This window comes from Falco naumanni, chromosome 6 (genome assembly GCF_017639655.2).
Source record: "Falco naumanni isolate bFalNau1 chromosome 6, bFalNau1.pat, whole genome shotgun sequence".
Taxonomy (NCBI): Eukaryota; Metazoa; Chordata; class Aves; order Falconiformes; family Falconidae; genus Falco; species Falco naumanni.
This window is the reverse complement of record NC_054059.1, coordinates 50402132-50416526: the sequence shown is the minus strand read 5'-3', so window position 1 is coordinate 50416526 and position 14395 is coordinate 50402132.

Below are 14395 nucleotides of genomic sequence, written 5' to 3'. Positions count from 1 at the left end.
CACACGGGTTTCAAAGCCAAGTATGATGGGATGCCCAGGTGCGTTTCAGAGCCAGGTGGACCCAGCTGTAGCCAACACAGAGCAACTCATGACCTCCTCCTAAGCAGGTCTTTCCTGCTGCCACCTGTCTCCAAATCCTGCCAGTTACAGTCAATATATTAGCCATGATGATTTTGAACATACCATCCCTTCTCTATAAAGAAGTATTGTGAAATATTATAACGAATAGGTCTGTAAGTTACAGGACAATGTATGATAGTTGACTGGATGATTCTAAAGAGTTGGTGAGATAAAAGGGAAAGGAAAACATAATGAATTTGCAGAGGAAATATGGGATTCAACTCATTTGACATTATCAAGTTTATCAGACATCCACAGGAAGCTGATTTGCATCCCTCAGAAAGCAAATTCTCCCATCTAATTATAAGTGTCCAAAAGACATGGGATGGCTCTTCTATATCTCTCCTACCTAACGAATGAGGTAGCATGGGTGTCTGTATTAGACTGTACACCTATCTTATAGTTAGTTTCATTTTTATGCACTCAATCCCACTCTATGTCAGTTGTCAGTTATGAAATGAATTATAAAATCCATGCTGCTTCCACAGCTGAATATCAATCACCGTTGTGAGAAAATGTATAATTTAATGGCACAAAACTTTTCTCTTTGTGTTAGCTTATTTGTTTTTCCTCTGTGTTTCTGTTGAGAATAGCCCCAGAGCTATTCTCAAAGATTTACATGAATGGATATTTCCGTAATGGCTCAGACATCTCTCCCACTTCCACAGAGGTTAATTCAGTCTTCTCTAAGAACAGCCCACAGATTAGTTAGATTCTGCCAATTACCTGTCTTTCATCTGGCTTGTGTCAGCTTGCCTCTCTCATTTAACAGGTCTACTTCCAGAATCTGAGGATGCAGTGAGGCAGGCTGGGACAGAGGGAGTGTGAAAGAAAAGAGAGGTAGGTAAAAGGCTGTGGTCTGAAAAAATAATAGTATAGAAAATTATTTGCTTTATGAACACAACAGGGAGGAAAGCAGACTGGGAAGAGGATTCAAGGTTGGTATGCTCTTGCATTGCCCTGAGCACCACAGGGAATAGTGCTGTTAGTTGGGATGGGATAGAGGCAGCAGTGCTGGGGTCTCCACAGCACAGTGAGGGTCAGGAGAAGAAGGAGCTTTTATGAAAAGATGGGCAGTATGTGGGTTGGAGGAAAGACCATACTGTAGGTAGCAAAATTTTCCCCAGGCAGCTGCTTTCTATTGTTTCTCCATTGGCACCATGGGGAGCCAGTTCAGCACCCATCAAGCAGAAGGCAATTTTGAAATTTTAGTGCATCATGGTTTTGAGAGGAATGACTAAAAGGCTACATTTGCCATGGTTTAAGCAGTTTGAAATACAAGCAGAAATACATGGATAAAGCATTAGATGAGGGACCATCAACGTTTGGTTAGACAGTGTTACCCTCATTTGGATTCTGGATCTTAACTGTTGTCTTGGTGATTTTACTCACTGCACTGTGCAAGACTTGTTTTTATCACAACAGTAATTTAAATGAGTAATTCTAGCATAAGCTACAGCTAAAATAGTAAATTAGAATATATTTACACCTGTATAGACACAAGTGGGTTCTTAGCTCCTTTATTAAGGTAATATTTTACTTGAGTAATGCACATATTAGCAAGCTGATTGTTTTCCATGTAATTTTCTGAATACAGCACTTTTTTTCAGCATACATCTATGAGTTTTCAGTTTCTTTCAGTCCCCATGTAGGCAATAAATCAATTAGTTATTAGTCAACACATTATGTGTGTGTGTGTGTGTGTGCATAGGATATATATGAATATATTTTGATCATAACACACAACATTTTCTCTGAAGAGGAAATCTTGTGCCAGCTGCTTACAATGTCCTGCTGCTTCTTATGCAAAGCAAGTAGAAAAGGCACGGTGAGTTGCCAAGGAACTATTACCTCAAGGGAAAATAAAGCCAAAACCTCAGGCATTTGGATCTATTGTGCATTTCAAGTAAAAAAACTATTCCATGCTAAAAGAGACCCAAATCAAAGGACCTGCAACCTCATCAAGGCTCATTCATATATCTGTTTCATCAACTAACAAAAGTAGAATATAATGTATTGCATCCAACTTGCCTGCAACAACTTTTGCATCATTAACTAAAATTGCACTGAATTTGGCCCCATGCTTTAACAATCTAATTGTCAAGATGACCTTTTTTAGACATGCCATGGTGAGGCAACCCTAGTCTATCACTGTATTGTTTTCCTGCTAAGTTTGGGCTGGCGGGTGTGGTGAATAGGTTACAGTCAAGGGACTTTTTAAAATTGTGCTTCCCAACTGCTTTTACATGATTCCCACCAAAAAAATGTTAGTGGGAAACTTAACTTTGTATTTTCTGAAGAAAGCCTCAAGGGCCACATTTTTTCAAAAGCTTAGACAATAACGTGTAAGTTGCACGTATTTGCACTTCTGACACTGGGAAAGATGAATGTGCTTTCTGGCTCAGAAAAGGACAAATGCTTTCCTCTGCGCTGGAAGTTCACAGTCTTTATGAACTTGCTTCCCTACATCAGTCTTTGTTCAAACCTGGTTTTCTGGTAAAAATTATGTTTGTTATATCTTAAAAACACCCATGTGCCACAATAAATTTAATACAGCACTCACATTTGCTTCTTTTGTCTGCATGTCTGCTTGAGCAGAAAGTGCTTGAAGATAAAAATGGTGATAAATCCATTGATGATGTAAAGAATACAATCTTTAAGCATTTACAGTGCCTAATACGATGATTTTAATACATGTTCCAGCCTATGACATGAAAATAAATCAAGGTATTTAATTCTGGTCTAGTATATAAATTATGTATTTTCAAGGTGTGGTCCCCCACTTCATAATGATTTTTAAATCTAGTGTAACTCAGAAGGCATTAAGACTTAGTTTAATAATATGAAAAACAATGGGAAATTAAGAGAAACGTTGCTCAATATAAATTGGAATTTTTGCTGTGCTCACACAAAATCAACTTTTAGAGGGATGTCTTACTATAATCTCAATAAAAAGAGCACTCAATAAAAGGGATATTCCTTGGCTCTTCATAATCCCAAAATTGATAAAAGGGAGGGGTAATGTTATATATTTTCTCAAAGAGGATAACCCAGGATTAATCATCAGACTCTTTTCAAACAAGCACAAAATAGATGCTGATGGGAATGAATTCTCCAGTGTACATTCTGACATTTAACCCAAACCTTGTTTAGAAGAGTTGTTCGTGGGTTCTAACACCATTGACTGTTCTCCTAGATCATACCTTCCTATGTTTTGGTTGCTGTCACTGTCAGTAGCATCAAGAGTATTTAAAACAGACTGGTTTCTCATGAATGTACTCACGTTCTGTCGAAGATTTGAGACCAAAAGAAAAATTCGGTCTTTTCTCCTGTTCCTTTCCCCCTGACCTCATTTGGATGGGGAATAATTAGAGCTAAAAAACAAAGGATAGAAAGTCTCATTTCTTCCAGGAAAGAAACATTCTGAAATTCCCTGTTTCTCTTTCTGTGTTTATCTGGCAGAGCCCCAGATCCTGTCACCAGTATTTACCCTGTGCCGTTTCTTACTCACAGCTTAATCCAAAGTGTGTTGAAGTCAGTGGGAACCTTTCCCTTGACCTCAGGGGGAATCAGCTCTGCTTGTGTAGGCAGAGCAGTTTCAATTCGTTTCCACTGCTGATTACAGAACAAGCGCAGGTTGAAATCGGTAACCTGTCCTGAGATTCAACACTACAGTGAAGTTGATGATGTCTTAAGTCACTATTATACTCTTTTAGTTGTGCTTTAAGAAGCTTAAGTAGTGACAGCTGCCAAAAAAACCAACAGATACATGACTTTTTTCTTCTCTGTTGAGTGAAGAAATTAAAAACTGTACTGCTTCTAATGACTGTGCCATTAATAACCATTGCTGGAGACATCATGGTTCTTCTTGTCTTTTGAAATGTTTATGTCAATAATATAAGGTAATTTAGTCATTATGACTGAGAGAAAAAAACCTTAGGTTTTGTCTGGAGATTGTTTTTAATAGTAGAGGAAGTTCTTCTGATACAAGATAAAGGGGCAAAATCTGGCGAGCAGCTTAATAGACACTGTTCTTACTGATTTCAGTAGGAATTTGGGGTGTTCAGACCTTTCTGAATCTGAGCTGGTTATTTATGGGAACTCTACAAAAAGTCAGTTTTGAATCTTACTGATTATTGAACCAAGCAGCACTGGGAGCCATTCCAGGCAGACTAGAACAAATTCAGCTCCATTTTCCTCATTAGCTTAATGGATGTCTGCATCCAAGTTCATAAAAAAAGGAATGGGAAATGGAGGAAGAATGTAATGATTGTAAATTCATGGCTTTTAATGATTTAGGTTGTTCATCCTTATAATATTTAGTATAGTGAGGATTATCTCTACACACACATTTTCACATAGTATGTGTGATACCTAAAACCAGTACTCTGAAAAGTGCATTTCCAATTAAGTTTTTAAAACGTTTACAAAAATACTTGCTTGCAGTGTATGATCTCCAGGTCCAAGTTTTTGCATCATCTGTTCCACACCCATTTCCTTTTGATCTAATAATTTTAATTCTAATGCTTATCTCATATTTTACAAGTTAGCCAATTTGGGTTGTTGTTTTCCTTCTGTACTTCCTTCTACTTTCTTCCATTCTTTCCTTTTCTCACAATGATGACATCTCTTGCCATTTTTTCAGTCTGTAGCAGTATTTCTACTTTTCTCTCTATTAGGTGGTCCTGTCTCTACCTCATCACCACCTCTTTGGTTTATCCACCCAGCCTTCCTCCACCAGCCCATCTTCAACACCTCTACCATTTTCCCGTTGTCTTCCTTCTGAACTTCCCACCTTCTGAGATTTCCTGTAGCTTTTTAATCACCCCACAAATGTCTGTCTTCTGCCACCTCATACACTCACCTTTCTTCCTGTATGGTTTGCACTCCTTTGTTTACATGTGCCTTATTTTCGAGGATGATGTGTGAAATTCCAGTGCAGGGTGGATCCAGTTGCCTATTATTGAGCAAGGAGAAGGAGGAGGAGGAGCGCTGCGTGCCTGGGGGGCAGAAAGATGACTAGGAAGCCATTGTTATGGTCGGTGGACACAGTGCTGTTTCCTTTTTCATCATCCTCGAAAAGCACGCATGGGGAAAAGGGCGGAGAGGAGAAGGGAGGAAGCGTGTTTTGCAAGGAGAAAGGACAGTACCCATAGAAGCACCCACTCTGACAATCTCAATGCAGCCTTTTATAGTAGTATCATTTAATGATACACAAAATTACTCTACTAATATGTTAGTATTTCTAGTATACTACTGTAAATGTCCTAAGGCAGTTATTTGAAAATGGGACTCTAGTGCTGCACACTACCTTTTCACAGGAGGAGTTTGTGGTAGACATTGCTGCCTTCCAGGGTTGTTCAGCTAACATGCCTTGTCCATAAGCTGAGTGATATATACCTACAGTAAGAGAGAGGTCTGCCCTCACTGCGGTTCTGTTCACTTCTCTGCTGAGACTTAAATAAAGATCTCAAGGCAGATGTTTAGAGTTATGATGTGATGATGGTAAAACCGAGTCATTGAGAACTGGACTCCAGTAACGTAGGACATAAAAGAACCTGTATATTAGGTCATTGCTTTAGGGACATATTTGAGCTGCTGAGTCATTAACTCTTAACTGCTTTGCCAAATACCTCTAGTTTAATAAATTACTGACAATATTAATGTTGTGAAGTTAATAAGCGGCACTAACATTCAACTGTCTGAATTTCCTTTTCTATTTGAAAAAATAAATAAGTATGTTCAGGATAGATTAGACAAAGGTTAGCTGCAGGAAAACATTTCAACATCATAATGAAAATGGTGAACTTCAAAAGAATTACTGTATTTTTTTTTAATTAATCTTTGTGGATTATCAAAAAAGATAATTAAACTAAGTTCAGATGTTTTCTTACAGGGGATTTATTTGGAATTTGTTCTTTAACCCTCTTCATTCTCATGATTACCCATTTCTAATGAAAAAAAATTAGAATAGCAAAATAAGAAAGTTAAATAGGAATTATATTTAAAATCTTGAAACTTTGGGAATCTTGAATATTTATACTTGTATCTGTATGTACATTACTTGCAAAGGTTTGTCACTTTATTGTAATAGATTTCAGAGCTTAAGAGTATATGTAAGTAGTCATTAATTAGTATTATTAATAATGAGAAGAGCAGGTTTTGTTTATATCTTTTACATTAGTAGCACAGTAACCCTAATGTATGCTATAATGTAACACTTAGAGCATGTAAGTAGCAGCAGCTCTGATGATTAGCTAGACCTTAAGGCTGAAATATGAAGCGAGCCACAGGAACACAGGAGCAGCTACAATTCCTGTGCCATGGGATATGTCCTCTGCTCCTGTGTCCTCATCCACAGGCAAAGCTTGCTTCTCGCTTTAGTAAGTAGTGGGTGATTTTGTCTCACCGGCTGGGATTTGCTGTGGGTAAGCTACCAGCTCTTGCTGCTTTTGTTTCACTGGGGAACACTGTCCTGAGCCTTTGTAACCCCAGCCCTGGGGAAAGGGCTGTGGTATGGAGTGGGGGTGTGAGGGGGGAATATGCTGCCAGCTATGTCTGCATTTAAACTCTTCCTGGCAGTCAGGGGTACAGCCAGTAGGATTATTTTGTGTATCCATGTATAATGTAATGCTTAGTGAAGGAAAATAAACAGTCTCCAGGTCCTAGCAAAAGAGTACAGGAGACACCTCTGCTGAGGCTAGAACTGGTCCATATTTCCCAAACAGAAATGGAAAACAGTACTTTAAAATTATGAAAAAATTAGAGGTAAGAGGGTTTTTTTCTTTCTTTCTTCTTCTTTTTTACAGTTTGTCCTTTTTGTGATGTTTTGAAAATTTTAATACAATTCAGGGAAATGACTGAATACATCTAGGTAATACAATCTTGGAGTTAGTGGTTTGGGTTTTTTTCTGCAAACATATATTAATCTCATATATTAATGTTTTCCAAAATACATGCAAAATATAGATTTTTTTTAATACTTTAAAAGGTATGTAATAATTTTCATTTCAGTATGTCTTAATGTAGAGTTAAGTTGAATAACATTGAATTTAGAATATGTAATTAAAACAATTTTCCCATCAAATATTTGTAAGGGAGGGACATGAAGGGAGAAGGGACCGGGAAGAAAGGGGAAGCAGGGCAGGAAGGAAAGAAGGAGGAAAGGAAGGTAGGAAAAAATTTATAATAGTAAGAATGAAACACCAGTTTCACACGGGTTAAATGGAAAATATTCTCTTTTCTCCTTGTATAGCTTTCTGTGACTTGTCAAGTCCTGATTTTGAGTTAGGGAAGTAGACATTCTTTGTTTCTTTCCCCTTCCTCACAAAATTTTCCAGGTCTTATATATTCATTACAAAGAAATACAGCCTCAACTGTTTTTCTTATGGACTCCTAAATTAAGGAAAAATGCGTAGATATAACCATCCAACACATGATCCATTGAAGTAATACTAACAGATCAAGTGAATTAAATTCCTGAGGCTATGTTTTAGGATGTTTTACTATGTCTTATTCTTAAAAACTGAAGAAAATGCATAAACTTTCACAAAGGATCTAAAAGATTGTAAAGAAATTGTGTTTGGGGCTATGACAAGTTATAAGCATATCCTACAACCACAGTCTTAATTACCCCTCACTAAATTCATGGGACTGCACATTCACATTGCAGTACAAGTAGGTGCAGTCTTGCTTCTATGATAAGAGTCACAGCCATGTTTAAAAATAAATAAAATAAATTGAAAATGTGTATCTAGCTCAGCTTTCACAGTGAATTAAGATGTTCAGATGGTGGACTAGCTGTTTTATTACAATTCTGAACTAAAGCTATCTGTAAAGCTTTGGTGTCTGTTTCTCCACTGCTGACTGACTTCCCCTTTTCTGCAGCTTGTCTGTGGGAAGTCACCACTGATACCTTTCCTCGTCCCTCGCAATCACAAAAAGATATTCCTGTTCCAGTACCATTCTCTTAATGTGGCTGTGCCTTTGCTTTTCACTTTTTTTTGCTGCTTTTCTTTCTTTCTTTCTTTTTAAAAATTATATTCTACCTGTGAAAAGAAAAGAGAAGATACAAAGAAGCAGCAAGGAGATCTGCAAGGGTGTGGATTCTTAAATAATTTTCTAGAAAGGTCCAGGTTTGAGTGAGGCAAATACACATTAATCTAGTGATTTTGCACTCAATTTTTGGTATTCCTTGGAGTAAATAAATTGTAACCTGTTTCAGATAATCTGTTTTTCCTCTGTAGTTGTAGGTCCTAACAAGGATGTTGTACCAGTGTCAGGTCAAGTTGGAGTAAAATATGGTGGCTTAATTGGAGGTTCTGGAGTTAGGTGATACAGTTGCAAGAGGAGCTCAGTGAGATGGACACAATTAGCAAGTAGCCACACAACAATATATATAGTGATATAACCTTTCATTTCTCCTTGCACCCTCCTCAGGGTCCCAGATTTATTCACTGCTGGAAGTCTGTACGTATTCCTGCAAGAATCAGTATTATTTGCAGAATTTGAGACACTTCTTCACTGTGCACGAGTGAGAATGGGGGAACAAAACATGGGAAAGGAGCTGAAGGCAGACAAAAATTGGTTTAAGGAAGCTACACAGAACTGGTTCCTGGCACTCCCATGGAGTTTTTTAAATTGAAAAAAAACATTACTAGCTGCTGTATTTCCACTTCCCTATTAGTTTTTACTATGAGGAAGCCTGAGCTCAATAGGAACTCTTAATAATATAGAAGTATTATAAATACAGACAAAAATCACAAGGGAAAATAATATCCTAAGATCTCCAAGCTGGAAGCTTAGTGTGTGGGCACTTTTCTGTAATTTTGCTATTAATCTCTTTGTCTGTCAGTTCTCTATTTGGAAAATAAGGGTGAGTCCATGTGTTTACTCAAGCGTGCTGTGTTATCAAGTATTCAGCTATTATGGTAAGGGTAATTTTAAATGTGCTTTGAAAAGTTCATGGTTTAGATTTTTTCTCTCAGATCATGCTCTTAATGGGAAAAACTTTTTTCTTTTAATTAACTGTTCTTGTACTGGCTGGGGCCTGGTAGTCTGAAGCTTGAGTTTAATTGTTACTCTGAATTCACACCAGAGTCTGTCCTATTTAGTTCAGCTTTTAAAGCATTCCTAATCATTTCGTTTGAAGAGCTGAATGCTGCCGGATTAAATGTTACCTGTACCACTGCTTTATGTGCTTCGGGCTCAAGAAACTGTCAAGTTCCTTGCAGGTCTTGTGGAACAGATAGTATACGCTTGTGTAATTTATAACAGTGCATAGGCACAGGAAATGGAATTTAAGTTATAGAAGCAGTTCAAATTTTCATGTAGTTTTGAACTTATATTGTTCTTTTTTGTATAATTTATTGAGAAGTGGAACTGTTAAGAACTTTTTATCATACCTTCAAAACAATACTTTACAGTACTGGCTTAAAACACTGCTGTGTCCTGTCACTTCAGCCTAGATACAGTAAAAAGTTTTAGAAGAGCAGTTGATAGCCAGTTCATCTCAAACATGGCACTATCTCATGTTTTTCTTTCATTCTTTAGAAGCAAGAAAGGGTTTATACATCTGTACATTTACTGCTTTCACCCTACAACTGTAACCCCGCTCTTTGAACACTATTTTTACTTAAATGTTGCATTTGTGTTTAGCATCTAATTTCCATTGTGCATGAGAAGTATATTATTGCTTATGATAGGGGGAAAACTTATTGATTATGATTGATGTGCAATTATTTCCACTTCTATGTGATCCTGTGATTTTGTTACCACTTGTGTGTTTTGTTTCAAAGAATGATGAATGAACTTCATAATGTTCACTTTGGTTTCAATTCTGATAAGCATCCAAATATTTTGATGCTTACTCAAAACTTATCCAAAGTTTCCTAAGCTCTTGAGTCTGCAAAACTAGTCTGAACACTTTGACAGAGAAGGGCTTTCCTCATGAGGTTTCCAGTTGTTCCACTAGTGGAACCTGATGGAAATACCATGAGGTCAGCTTTTCTTCCAGTTGTTCCAAATCTTTAACATCTGGACAGAAACCAGAAGTGAGAAATCCTGCCCTGAAGTGGTATTATAGGAAAAGTTGGGTTCTAAAAATAGGTGAAGAATGACTGTTTTTTTAACTCCTCCAAGCTGGTTAATCCATGACTAACAAAAATCAAGAACCCAGAATTACAGATGAACGTTAACTAGTACCAGAAACTATAGCCTACTCAGCTGAAACCTTTTGCTCCTTAGAATTTGGTTATTTGCAAAGTGACACATGCAGAGCAAACCTCAAATCTGTTGACAGCTTAGAAGTTTTCAGGGATAAGTATTCATGCTCATTCCAACCAAGTATTTATCCATTCATGAGGGAGTAGTGCACAGGCCCTGGTGGGAAAAGGTTATCTCAGCTTTGTACAAAAAAATCTCTGTGTGTTTCCTCCCAATATTAATACTCTGGGTGAGCCCCTAGCTATCAGTGTTACCTTCTTTAAATATCTCTAGTTTCAGATTTAGTCTATTGAGAAGGAGGGGGAGTTTAGCTGGTGTTGAACTTAGCATTGAAATGACTTGCAGCCACAGAGATGTGTTTTTAGACAAAAGAATTGGATAGCTTAATGCGTTCTACCCTGTTAGCTGGTATTTAGTAAGTTTAAAGTATACTTTGGAGAAATCAATGATCTCTTTGATGAAGCCTCTATTTTCACTACCTGTGATCTTCTGTTTACTGTGCTGCTTCCCACATGCTTCATATCAAACCAAGGATGAGTAGCACTCCCTGTATATCCTCTGATTTTACAAGCTCTTACTTGCCAGGTTTATCTTCCTATTCCAATCCCAGACAGCAGTGCAGATCAGGCTGCTGATAATTGTTCACTGCCAATACCAACATCATGCTACAGGTTCTCTATAGCAATGGAGTGCATCACCATGTAACGTGAGCACTGCTCCCAGGTTCATTCATCTGAAGCTGGGAAAAAGTTCTGAGGTTCCTTTTCCCCTTGAGAGAAATTAAAGTTCAGGAAGCCTTTACAAGTGGGCAAGCAAGGACCGCCAGCATCCTCCCAACCCCACAGATCAGAAATGTGTGTGAGAACACCCAGTGGCGACATGCTCCACCAGGCTAAGGTTTAGGACCCCCAAAGTGCATGATCAAGAGTAAGGAGTTGAAATGGGCTCAAAAAGAAAAAAAAAAAAAAAAGATAAAAAAAAGACAGTGATTAAAAACCTGAAATGTTTTGTGAAAGCCCAAATTAGTTTGCTGCCCAATCTGTCTCTCATTTTGCTTGAGGTCACAGACTTTACAGAATTTTATGGAGTGCAATGTGTGCAGGCACTGTATAAACCATGCTCTCAGCACTTCATCAAAGACATTTCATCTGGGACGAAGCAAAGAATTTTAGCCATTGGTAACCTCCCTGACAGGAAATACTTCATAACCAAAGTTTTATCCACATTGAAGCACACAGGGAAAGTACCAATGAGGCAAACACAGGAGTGTGTCTTAGCCCCTGAACTTCTGCACATACATTGTAAAATAGATATTAAAGTTAGTATTCACTTTATGCTTGTTTTTAGGAGACAAATAAATAATTTCAAGAACATATATGTCATTGCAATCATTTATAGGCAGTATCACCAATAACTAACTTAAGTCAATACGGTCCTTCCAACTCCCTTGCCTCCCAAGTCCCTGGAAGCCCATGGTTGCTTGGTACTTGGTCAGACATAGAAACTGGGTGCCATTTCGCACTACGTACTGAATCAGCAGCCTCTCAGAAATGGTCACTCACCCAGCATTCACCCATTCCTGACCAGCATGTACATGAAACCATCGCATTAATGACCACAGTGAAAACTGACTTGCTGCCTCTTCAGTCTCTTAGTAATAGGAAACAGCCCTGTCTGGATGGCATCTCAGACCTGAAGGGAAAACATCTCACCAGAAATAAGAACTGAACAAAGAGAAAGACCTGCCTGATCCTGTCCTCAACTCATCTGCACCTGAAACAGAAAGGTAAGGCTCTTAATCTCTCAAATAAGGAAAAATGAGACAAGCTGTTTAGAGACTTTCTGGCAGACTCAGTAGAAAAGCCAGGAAGTTCAGGCAGATTGTCCATCCGACTATGAAAGATGGCTTCTGCTGTGACCCAGCTAGGGGCAAACAAGGCTGACCGGGTCTGGGAGCTGATTAAGTAGTCTTATGAGAGATAGAAGACCCTCAGAAAGGAAGAGCTCAGGACTCTAAGGTTACTTTATGTAAAAGCATATTGAAACAGAGTCCATGTCTCATATCTCAACAGTCTAAAGTAATTCTTGAATTACAAGTATTGGGAGCAGCAGTTCACATCAACTCTGCCACTTCACCTTTTAGATCAACGCCCAGACTTTGATCCTCAAAACCAGCTTCTGGGAGCTCACCTTTGAACTTTCAGACTCAGCAGGGGTATCCATCATGTTTTCTCCAAGATAGGAGAATGACCAGGCAGAAAGCCAGGAATGATTGTAGGGTGCACAGCCTATTTTTTTTTTTGGCCTTGGACTTTTTGAGAATGCATATGATCTTGAATTTTCTTCATAAGTTTATAGCATTGCACTATTTATTTTAAGCTTCCTTTTTTATTGTTGTGAGTTAAGTGTTTTCTCTTTTGTACTGTTACAGGCAATAAAGTTTCAGTATTTGCACTTCTTTGGAAAATAAACACAGGTTTTCCTAAATGTAATTGATATAATAAAGAGGAAAGTTTCAAAAGTTCAGAGAAAAATCAAGTTTCTTAAACATTAAAATGAAGTATCCAGACATAAAATATGATACTTTGGATTATTGTTTCATGAAATATTCTTTAACATTCTTATAAAATATTTTCAGAGGTCCATGCAATGTTGTACAAGACATAAGGAAACCATCCTAACCATTAATTTAAAAAAAATATATGAACAAAGCCATAAAAACCAGGGCCTATAAAAGTCATACAAAGTATTTCACTATTCACTATATATCATAATATTCACTAAACATTCTGGAATATTCATAGAATATGATACCCCTGTACCTAACAATATTCAGACAGCATTGCTTGTAGTATGATGAAATAATGAAAGTAAGTGTAAAGCAACACTGCCGCTACAAACACAGTAAGAAAAGAACAAAAAGATCCACTCGCCTTTCCGTTGGTATCACTCACAAGGTGTGATCTGGTTGGTTATAGCACTGTTTCCCAGACTTCGGTAATTTTTTTCCTCTTACTCATATTGTGCAAAGCACAGCCCACAATGTTAACCTGAGACAGGTGTTGTAAGGCAGCCTGCAGTCTCTCATTCTGAGACGGAGACCTTAAAATCACTGTGATGCACACACTCACACCCTTGCTTTTGCTAAGCAGCATCCAGATAAGTAGCCCTTCTCCGACTGCTCACCCCATACCAGGTTGTTTCACTATTGATTAAAGGCAGATGTGGCGCAGTGAGCTGCTGCTAGGTAATGAAGGGCATTTTCTCGTGAGCAGTTAAGCTGCTCTTGCTGCTCTGCCGCTCTGAGACAATCTCCAGCAATATGCTACTTCATCATCCAGAGAATCTGCACTGTATACCATCCCCACTGCACAGGCACTTTTCACCAGGCAGTGTTCAGTTTGGGGATCCGTAAGTGGCAGTGCTCCTGCAGTGGAGGGGAAAGCAGAGTGCTGATTGAAAAGTATATGACAGCAAATTCAGAACAGAACTAACCAAGAAACAGCTCAACAAAAGCATGACAGGAGAAAAATCCCATTATTTCTTTTTTTCCCTTTTTTTTTTTTTTTTTTTCTTGACTCCTCAGGTTCTGGAATTGCAGTCACCTCTGATGCCTTCCAAGTAGGGAAGGAAGATGAAAGTTTCCAACATAGCCAGCAGTTATGCACTACATGGATATCACTGCTCTCTGCATGGACGGCAAATTGATTTCTTTCAGATGCTCTTGACTTACTGTGTATATCACATGCACAGTGGGTCCAATATGCCCAGCAGATAGTGAGCTTAATCTTCAATTGATCTGCACATGTGCAGTGAGTGCAATGCATTCTAGACACAGAAACTTTACTGTGCACATGAGGTAAATGCAAACTGAGTGTTTTCAATTAACCCAGGTGGCAAGAACTTGTAGGTTCATTGCCCAAGCATAAACTGTACATAATAGAATATGTCTTATGTGCATTGATACATTGGACTCATTGCAAGTGCAATATAAAGTTGACCTCCATGGACATTATGCAGAAATAGAGCAGGTTGCTACAGAAAGCAATAG